Source organism: Galeopterus variegatus, unplaced genomic scaffold (genome assembly GCF_000696425.1).
Source record: "Galeopterus variegatus unplaced genomic scaffold, G_variegatus-3.0.2 Scaffold1171, whole genome shotgun sequence".
In the NCBI taxonomy this organism is placed as follows: Eukaryota; Metazoa; Chordata; class Mammalia; order Dermoptera; family Cynocephalidae; genus Galeopterus; species Galeopterus variegatus.
In genome coordinates, this window is record NW_007727282.1 from 477,203 (window position 1) to 488,167 (window position 10,965).

Here is a 10,965-nt window from a genome sequence, read left to right on the forward strand (position 1 = left end):
CTGCGAATGATTGTGACTCAAGGTTGTGAACAGGTGGGTGCAAGCACTGGTGACAAAGCTATTTAAGGTCAGCTTGAGAGACATTCTGCTCCCCTACCAGCCCCTATGACAGTGCCCTGACTCAGCAGGAAGCAATTATGGAAGACGGACCACCAGCCATTGCCCCCCAAGAATGAGGAAGAGGATATAGAGGGGGATTTTGTCACCAGAACACCGCAAGGTAAAACTAAAGAGGAATTTCAAAGTGTTCTTTTTTCTTTTTTTCCCTTTAATCTGTGTTTGCTTCCAGGAAACGAAGGTCAGGTACCAACAACCAGCTCTATAGCTGCTGTAAAAAGGGCAAATATGGTGTTTGCTTATAGGAAATAAAGGTCGACACCCACCGCTGCTGTAAAGAGAGCAAACAGTCACTCAAGTAACCATTAGTAGGGGCCAAGTGTGTTTGCTTACAGGAAACAGATTGGTATGTGAGGGACACCTGTCGCCAAGGCAGCCAGGGGTGCCAGCACAAGGACAGATGGACAGCACATGCCCCAAGTGGTGGCCCCTGTACCAGAGACACTTCCCCAACTTAGCTATGAAAAGCGCATCCGAACCTCACTTCAGGAGAGCGTGGCTGCCAGAGCACGTGCTGACTCCTCTCCCTTCCCTGATTGTGGAATAAAACCTTTGTGTGGCTGAACTGGACTTGGTTTCATTCCATTGGCTTAAGTGACATGGAGAGGAGAGAGCTTGCTTGAGGAATCGGTGACAAAGAGACCAAGAAACCTCATGACCACAAAGCCACTTAGGATACTAAATGTTCAAGTGAAGAGGCAAAATGTGTTGATAAAAATCCTTGTAAGGATCGAGAGAAGCATAAATTAGAAGCAGGAACAACAGAGAGGCAAGTGGCAGTAAATAACTTTATATTCTTAACCCACAGGACGTGCAGATTGAGAAAGAGCACGTTACAGGGCGAATTGAGAAGAATGTTCTCAAGGCTAAACTCCAGTCAAGTCACTCACGACTTTCCCTGACACAGGTGGAGACACTGGTGAAGCTGCTTTTGAACCTGATATAATGATGGTGATGTTGAAGGTGATGCGTCTGTAAAGAAGAGGAACTTCAGGAAAAGTTTCTCAGATCCTGAGTGATGAAGTGCTAGAGGAGTTGATAAAAATCCTTGTAAGGATCGAGAGAAGCATAAATTAGAAGCAGGAACAACAGAGAGGCAAGTGGCAGTAAATAACTTTATATTCTTAACCCACAGGACGTGCAGATTGAGAAAGAGCACGTTACAGGGCGAATTGAGAAGAATGTTCTCAAGGCTAAACTCCAGTCAAGTCACTCACGACTTTCCCTGACACAGGTGGAGACACTGGTGAAGCTGCTTTTGAACCTGATATAATGATGGTGATGTTGAAGGTGATACGTCTGTAAAGAAGAGGAACTTCAGGAAAAGTTTCTCAGATCCTGAGTGATGAAGTGCTAGAGGAAACAGGACAGAGCCTGGACCCAGCCGTCGGCCAGGCGGGCGTAGGGCCGGCGTCAGAGCCGGCCTGGCATCAGTCCAGGCAGAGTCGCAGCCCTTCGGGAAGCCAGGCCCGAAGCCACAGCAGCGGCGCCAGCTCCACTGAAAGTCAGGGCAACAGGAAGCAAAACAAGAAGGAAGAGAAAAAGCATAAGAAACATGAAAATGGCAGGAAGCACAAGAAACATGCAGATGCTGGAGAAGAAGCAAAAAAAGCCAAAAGCACAAACACAAAAAAGGAGTCAAAGAGCAGAGATAAAGTGTGAGAAAGCTGAGCCCAAAGTGAAATCCGGTACCATGAAAGAGGACAGATTTTTTTTCTAACGAACTTAACGACTAAGTCATCTGTATTGAATTTTGCTACAACATGGAGATTCAAGTTGTAAAGAATAACACAGAAGACTCTGGGGGCACTTAAAATATTGCAGGTTGATTAGAGGCTTATAACATGAACTTTTGTACAGAATTGTGAGTTGTGACCCTGTAGCATGAGAGGTTTAGCTAGGGGTGGGGTTCACTCTACTGTGAAATTTTCATATTTGACTTTTTTTAATTACCTGGCAAAAGCTGATAATATTTTTTAAATATCAGCAGAATAATTTGAACTTATTACAACTCTATTATGTCACTTTGTGATTATAATAAAAATTTTTTGCAAACTTTTCTAAAATAAACAAAAGAAACTTCACAAAACCCTATAGCTAACCTTACATTTAATGGTGAAAGACTGAACTCTTTCTACTTAAGATCAAGAAAAAGGCAAGGATGTCTATTTTCACCATTTCTATTCAACATTGTACTAGAGATCCTAGACACATGACAAAGAAAAAGAGGAAGGAAGGAAGGAAGGATGGAAGGAAGGAAGGAAGAAAGGAAGGAAGATTGAGAGAGAAAGGAATACAGATTGAAAGGAGAGAAGTAAAACTTTATTTTTGCAAATTACATGATTATGTATGGATGTAGAAAATCCTAACATACAACAAAACTACTAAAATAAGAAAATTTATAAAATTCACAAAGTTAAAAGTCAATATTCAAGAATCAATTGTATTTCTAAATGCTGGCAATAAGCTATTGGAAAATAAAATTTTAAAATATGCTGTTTATACAATAGCATCACAAATCTTAAAATAATAAGACTGAATTTAACAAAATATGTGCACAAGACCTACATACAAGAAGCTACAAAATATTGCTGAAAGACTCAGTATTGTTAAGATATCAATTCTCTCCAAATTAATCCACAGATTCAACACAATCCCATTCAAATTCCAGCAGAGTTTTTCTGGTAAGAATGAACAAGCTTATTGTAAAAGTTATATGAAAATGCAAGCAATCTAGAATAGCCAGAACAATTTTAAGAAGAACAAAGTAGGGGCTTCCGGTCAAGATGGTAGAATAGACAGTCCCCAGCATCATTCTCTCCGACAAATCAACAAATTTACAACTATTAAAAAGCAATGACAGCCAGGCTGGGGCTGCTGGAGCTCAGGGGAAGAGGAGAGACCTACGGAGTTCATGAAGGCAGAAGAACCCACGATGAGAGAAAGAAAATACCTCTCTGACTGTTTAGAGCCCTGGCCACTTCCAGGCTGGAGCTGCTGAGTGCACAGAGCAGAAGCTGGCAAAAGCTGCAGCTGTGCCCTTCAGATGAAGTGGCTTGGAGTTGGCAAGGGAGAAGAGGGCCATGGTGGCCCCCCAGACCAGCAGGACCACTAACAGGGTTTCTGTGGACCCACATAGGAGTGAGAAGCCACAACAACTGAAAAAAGGAGCCACTCAGAGGCTGGCGAGTCATCACAAGAGACCTGCACATGGCCCGTCCCGTGGGAAGTGTTTGGAGTGTGGAGTGTGGGTGGTGGGGGAGATAGGTCCACTGGGAGAACACCGGGGCACAGCAAGGACAGCTGATCTGCCCCTCAGCAGGCCCATGCTGCGTAGACTGGTCAGGAATATAGAACTGCAGGGGGAGCTGTTTGCTGAAAAGACTCAGGTCCAGACCAGAGTTTGCATACAACCCAGGTGTACTGGATCTCATGAGACCCAGAAGTACATACAAGGTCAACAATTAAAATCTGAGCTGCACAAAATACCTTCCCCGGGGAATCAGCAGCAAAGCAGCAATTTAGCTCAACCACAGGGCTCAAGTGCTGGTTCCCACAGGAAGTTCCTCCATTTTAGAAGTAAGCAAAGGACAACAGAGTAGTTCCAGTGCAAAGTTTAAGTAGTGGAAACAGCAAATAATCCAACACAGAAGTGAAAGAAAAAACAAAATACCCACAGATCAAAGAAAAAGGTTGATATTAACTAGTAAAGGTCTCACTTCACCAAAGAACACCTAAAAACCTTGGAGAACCAGAAGCCAGGAATGGGGGAGGGCCAGGGGCCTCAGCCATGCCCATGACACCCACAACCAGCCCAGCGATGACCACCAAACTGCTGCAGGAAATACCCTGGGTTCCTGAGCCAGGGCAGTTGGGGGCAAGGGCTTCAGCCACACCCTCCTGACATCTGTATTCAACCAAGTGATGACCAAGGCACCACTGGAAGCCCCCTGGTCTCCCCTGCAGGAATAAGGGGGGTGCCACAGGCCTCGACCATGCACCTCCTTCCTCCTCCCACCCTGTGCACCTCCTTCCCCCTTCCCCTCTCCTCCTCCCACCCAGCTGCTCTGCAACAACATCTTAGAATGTAAAAACAGATGGAGCCGGGGACCAACCCCTCCTCCTGCAACCAGACAAGGAGCACACCAAAAACACCACTTGCATGTGACCATAGCCACCACAATAGCCACAGCTGCCACAAAAGTGGCTAGACACCACAACCACTGTGCAGATGGTCCACCAGCCACTGGACCGCATTGACACAAGAGTCACCAGCAGAGACCAAAGAAAAGAAGAGGATGCCTCTCTCCACAAGCCCATTCCAGAGTGACAGAAGAAGCATCTGCTCTATGATAATAGTGGGGGACCTGAACACACCTCTCTGGGACAACAAATCAACAGAGTTACCATTACTCTTTCAGAAGGAGAGAAGAAATCTAGGATTATCAGAGGTGGGAGGAGGGAGGTAGAGGGGGTGGAGAGAGATTGGATAGGGGCTAAAGAATAAGTATGATTTGTAATAATATATATCCTAATAATCCTGATTTGATCAACATACGTCAACATTGAACCCCAAAAACATCTATAATCAATTATGATTCAATAAAAAAAGTTAGTAAAATAAATTTTTTTAAAAAAAATAACAAAGTAGGAGGACTTATGTTAGCTGATTTCAAGACTTCCCATAAAACAACAGTAACCGAGACAGTATGGTAGACCAGTGACTTCCACGAGCATGGGCCCACAGCTGTATTTCCTTCACTGTAAAATGAGTTCTTTGGTCAGAAGCATGGCCGGGTGGCACACCACCGTGGTGAGTAAAGTATTACATCAGTGCATCAATAAAAGTTTTGGCAGAAGTACTACAGGCAGGAAAAGCAAACATATTCAGAGTGAGTGTCTATGTCAGTGAGGCTAAAACCCTACCCCTTACATGCTGGAGGTGGCTGGCTGATTCCCCCAGGGAATGGTGCCATATTGAGGGATCAGGGTTGGTTTCAGCTGTTGGCAGGTTGACCACTGAGCAGTGGCCATAGACAGATAGGCTTTAGTACATAGAAAGTGCCTGTTGATGGACTCTTGTCTATGAGCCAGAAAGTGGGCTCTCACCAGACACCAAATATGCCAGTGCTTTGATATGCATGATCTCCATCACTGCTGCCTTGGCCACTTTGATCATGAGCCCTTTCAGCAAGGACATAGATAGCTGGGGAAGGAAGCTGGTTGATCCAGAGGACAGATCATCTTGTCCACTTGATTATTAAAATCTTCCTCTAAGATATGTGCAGGTGTCTTCACTTCTATGGTCAGTCAGAGAGGTCTATCCACATACCTTTTCCCCAGAATGCTTTGTAATCAATTTTTCAATTGGGTCCCTTCCAAGATGACCCAGCCAAACCATTATCCACTGCCCATGAAGTGATGTAGATCCATACCTCTGCTCACCTCTTCCTCCAGACAAATGAACAGCCAGGCAGACTGCTTGAAGTTCTTCCCAATGGGAGAATTTTCCATCAGTACTGTCCTTCATGGTCACACCAGAGTGGCCTCCTGTTCAAATCTCAATGCAAACAAAACAACTGCAAAAAGACATTCACAAAAAATTGTAAGTAAAGTTAATACTAGTATTAGATTTTTAAGTCCATATTATTTGTTGGATGCTATAGTAAAGTCGTGGTCATAGTTCTAAAAAAATCCTTATCTGTTAGGAATATATTCTAAAGTACTTAAGGGTAAAAAGATATTATGTGTGAGGATTTTCTTTACAAATTTTCATGGGGAGAAAAGTCAGGCGATAGCTAAAACAACAATGGGAGAGTAATGATAATTGTTAAAATTAAGTGATGGGTATGTGAGAGTTCATTAAACTATTTTCTCTGCTTTCGTGTGTGTTAAAAATTTCACATAATAAACAGTCTTTAAAAGAATCTGATGAAAGCTACAGGCAACCTGTCCTCATAAATCTACCTAAGCATGCAATCAAACTGCCACCTGGCTTCACCAACCTATACCCTCAAAATAGGGTCATATCGCTATTTAGACCCAACATACGATGACTGTAAGCCCTCCCCACCCATCTCCACCCAAGCAGGAGCATATTCTCATCCTCTAGAACTCCGTTATTCCAAGCAGCCCTCAAAGGGGGTCCACATACTAGGCCACAAACTAGGCTGAAGCTGACAGCCACCCCCAGCATCTCCCATCCTCTGGCTCTCCTATTCCAGCTCCCACTTGTCTACATCTACTGCCTAGAAGCCACTTGAAGAGACTTAATCATTGCTGCTGTTGACAAAAAGAAATACAAAGGAAGACCTAGCAGCCATTCCCAACTAAAGGAGACTAAAGAACAGGACAGCTAAATGCAACATGTGATTCCAGGTTGGGTCCTTGCTATGGTGGGAATGTTCGAGTCCCCCAGAATTCATATGTTGAAATCTGAGCCCCCAAGGTGATTGTATAAGGAGGTGGGGACTTTGGGAGGTGATTAGGTTCATGTGGGCAGGGCCCTCATGAATAGGATTAGTGCCCTTATAAGAGGTCAAGAGAGACAACTCATCCCTTCACCATGTGAGGACCCAGCAAGAAAGTGCCATCTATGACCCAGAAAGTGGGTCCTTAACCAGACACCGAATCTCCATGCAGCCTGATCTTGCACTTCCAGCCTCCAGAACTGTGGGAAATAAATTTCTGTTGTGTATAAGCTACCCAGTTTATGGTATTTTTTATAGCAGCCTGAACAGATTATCTTAATCTAGACTTAGTCCTAGACTAGGGAAAAAATGGCTATAAAGTTATTGTTGAAACAAGTGAAATTTCAACATGAACTGTGGATTAGATGATAATATATTAATGTTGAATTTCCAAATTTTGATCATTGCCTAGTGCTTATGTAAGAGAACGCCCACATGCTTAGGAAATACACACTAATGTATTACGAGGTATCAATTTTACACTGAAAATTCTCTCCCTCAACCCAGTCTCTCAGCCAATAGGCAACAAATGTTATTTCATTCTTGGGTATATCCTCCCAGAGGTGTTTCATGCTTTTACAAGCCAATACCTGTCCTGACATCCTTATACCAAAAATGGGAACATTTACTATATTCTGTTTTACAGTTGGCTGCTTTTCCTAGTGTATCTTAGAGCTCATTCCATATCAGGAATGTGAATGGTGGCAGGGAAAATGCCTCCTCATTATTTTTTACAACTGCATAATATTTCACTGCAAGATGCACCATAATTTATTTAAGCAGTCCCCATTTTACGGATATTTGGCTTGTTTCCAATCGTTTGCTATCCTTTACTAAGATGTGCAGAACAGCAAACTTCAAGGGACACAGGAAGATTAGAGAACATAAGCATATAGTAAAAGTATGACATTAACATGCCATTAATAATTTTATTAGAGATTGTATTAATCCATTTCTGTTACTTATAACAGGGAAGATTAGAGAACATAAGCATATAGTAAAAGTATGATATTAACATGCCATTAATAATTTTATTAGAGATTGTATTAATCCATTTCTGTTACTTATAACAAAATACACAGAACTGGGTAATTTGTAAAAATACAAAAATTATTGCTTACAGCTTTGGAGACTGCGAAGTCCAGGGTATACTTTTGGTGAAGGCCTTGGTGGTGGCACCAGTGACCCAGGGGGTCTCACATGGCAGAAAATGGTAGAGCAGATAGAGACTAACTCACGTGCTGTACTTTCAAAGCCCTCAGAACCACGCCCTTGACCACCATTGTTAACCCATTCACTACGACATGCTCCGACAATCTAATCACCTCTTCAAGGCTCCACCTTTCAATTATCATAATAGGATTTCTCACCCTCAACAGATACGGTGGGGATTAAGTTTTAATGTGGGCCTGGGGCAGGGGTGCTGGCAGCACGCATAGCTTGGCAGGCACAGAGCGAGGACTGGTGCAGGCACGGCCATGGGTGCACATGAAAACAGGAAATATTCAGGCTGGATTTTTAAATTGTTGCAAAGTCAATGATGGATCAGAAGTTGCAGAATGCAATCCTGAGTAGAAGTCTTCAGGAAAAAAATTTGCTTCAAATAACAGAGGAAAGAAAATCGATCTACCACCTTAAAACCCGGATCTGGAAAAAGAATTCATGGTAGGAAATTGTAACTGGGAAGATTTATTTGGCTGTTAATGCACCTGAATGAAAGGAATTGCTACTTTGTTTCTCAGAAGGACTCGTATATCTGAGATTATTTTAATAATCAGTCACTTAGTAAACATCTTGACATGATCACTAGGGAGGAGAAACAGAGCAATAGCTGGAACCTGAGTGGTGGTCGAGATGACTCTTGAAGAAATGGCAGCTTCTGTTCTCACACTTGTGGCTCAGAGAAAAGTGGTATCTGCTCAGTCGGCCACAGACTACAGTAGAGAAAAGGTCTCAGACATCAGTATTCCAAAGGCGCGCGCTGTCAAAGAGCGGGCAGGCTTTCACACCGTCTCATGACTGAGCGAACTTAAAGAAGAGTCTTCTGGAAGCAACTGGTCCAAACAGCAAGGGAGAAGTTAGTGAGGGACAAGAGCAGTAATGAAAAGTGCTAGGAGAAGAGCACGCCGGGTTCCGCGAGAAATGTGAGCACCAGCTGCAACAGCCTACCGAGAGCCCATCAGCACGGCCTCCCTCAGAGCCCGTCTGATGCAATGGGCAGCCCCAGCACGGAGGAAGGCCTGCGTCTGGACACTGGGATGCCTTCTCCACTGCAAAGAAAGGCATCCCTGGAATGCAGCTGGAAATAGATGGGCCTCCCGTGGACACTGGTCCCTTAGGAAGTCCATCAGCGATCACAGACGCCGGCAGAGCGCACACTGACAGCAGCATGGACGTGTTTCATTTCCATTATGAGGTTCACAGAAGGACATCAGACACTTTCTGTACCCTGTCAGAAAACTTAATTTTGGACGATTATGGAAATTGTGTACTGCTGCCTGGTGTTGAGGGAGCAAAAGAAAAACTACATGGCATACACTGGTAAACTGATGGAACTGGCAAAAACTGTGATAACAAGCTGCAGGGTGATCCTTGGGACACCTTGAATGATAAATACTGAGCTTGGAGGCTCTTGCCAGAAGGTTGACATGGTATGTTCAAGTGATAGCTTTTGTAGGGAGGATTTTAGTGGCCGTCCACCCGCCAAGACCTTTTTGAACCATTTTGAGGACTTCCCTGGTAATTGTAAGGACCTAGAGGGAGGTTTTCTTTAAAGCAAGAAGGAGTGGTCCACTTTGTTAGTCAGGAGATTGTGTAGAAATGACAGGGAAGTTAAGAAATCCGTGTACACCGGGACAAGAGCGACTGTGAGGATGCTGCCTTCTGGCTGCTTTGGGCCGGCTGCTTGCAGTTATGTTGATCGGAAGAGAAGTGGCCTCTCACTGCCTTGTGCAGAGTCGTGGGGCCTCTGTCGGTGCTGGGGACAAGGCCAGGCAGGGTCGGACGTCTGTCAGAGGCCCGGTGGTATCCGGTAAGCGTTCCAGTTTCTTTTCATCGTTTCTTTAAACTTGATCTTTTTAAAATTCAAACTTTTTTTGGTCTTAATTCATGGAAATTTTTAAGATCTGTCAAATTATGACTCTTAGAGGAAACATTTGTAGTTATCGGGAAATAGATACTGCAGTTGATAGCTACCAAAACTGAGTTGACTCTGCAACAGTATAAGGAACGAGATACACGTATGTGCGTCGTTTCCTGGAGGTTTCCTGGTTGTGGACGAGCGGCTCCATCCACTGGTCACCCAGTTGTGTCCTTGGAGATAAACACCTGGGTCCACTTCTACTGTGTAGTTCATGGTAGTTTTTAGGTTTCCAGACCTAAAGGAACTTAAACCTGGTTTTCTACATTTTCCAACCAATGGTCCCAGTTTCTTCCCTCTTCAACTCCTTTGTGCCGTGGACCACTCTGGCAAACTGATGGAACCTATGGACTCAGAATAATGCTTTCAAAAGCATCCAATAAAATAGAAAGCATTATAAAGGACAAATTACGTTGATATACATTTATCAAGAGGTTTTTTGAAGTCATGATATGGCAATTTGGGTGCTTCTTTATTAACACACTAAGTAATGGTATCTAAAGATACGATAACTACCATTAAAGTAGGTAATGGTTTGCCTGGGACTTCCTCAGCTTTAGCGCTGCAAGTCCCACATGCTGGGCAGCCTCTCAGTCCTGGGCAGACCAGGGCAGTTGGTCACCCTAAATATCATTAACATTTTAGGATATCTATCTCAATTGTAATATGATATGGGTACACCTGTGATTTCTACTGGCGACAAGATCACAGTTATTGCTACTACCACTGAGGTTTGTGACCTTTACTCATAATTGAAGGAAATACTAAATTTCCATTTGTGATTCATGAAAATAAAGGTTCATTTTTTACTCAAAAAAAAAAAAAAGCATTAACACATTAGGGGACACAATTCAATCAATCCATAGCAGGGATTATACTTTAAATGACTAAAAATACATGCAATGTTTTATGTTATCAACCAGGAAAATAAACTTGTGAAGGAATGACTGATTGGTGGGTATGAAAAAAACAAGACTGTGTGTGAGGAGGTCAATGTTAACAGCTGTCTGCTTTAACCATTAAACCTGCCTGAAAAAGCATTTTACCGCAATGGGATATTTTTTCTTTTCTTTTCTTTTTTTAGCAGAACCATGCCAGACACCGACCTCACTAAATGACAATTAAGAGCGGTAGTAGAGGGCCGGCCCGGTGGCGCACTGGAGAGTGCGCCGCTTGGGAGTGCGGCGGCGCTCCCGCCGAGGGTTCAGATCCCATGTGGAGACCAGTTCCCGCTCACTG

At 43.5% G+C, this 10,965-nt stretch overlaps 1 pseudogene; it reads left to right on the forward strand.

The window, feature by feature from the left end:
* The window catches only part of LOC103592565, a 13,947-nt pseudogene extending 12,175 nt beyond the window's left edge, over window positions 1-1,772 (forward strand).
* The last annotated feature ends 9,193 nt before the right edge of the window (window positions 1,773-10,965 follow it).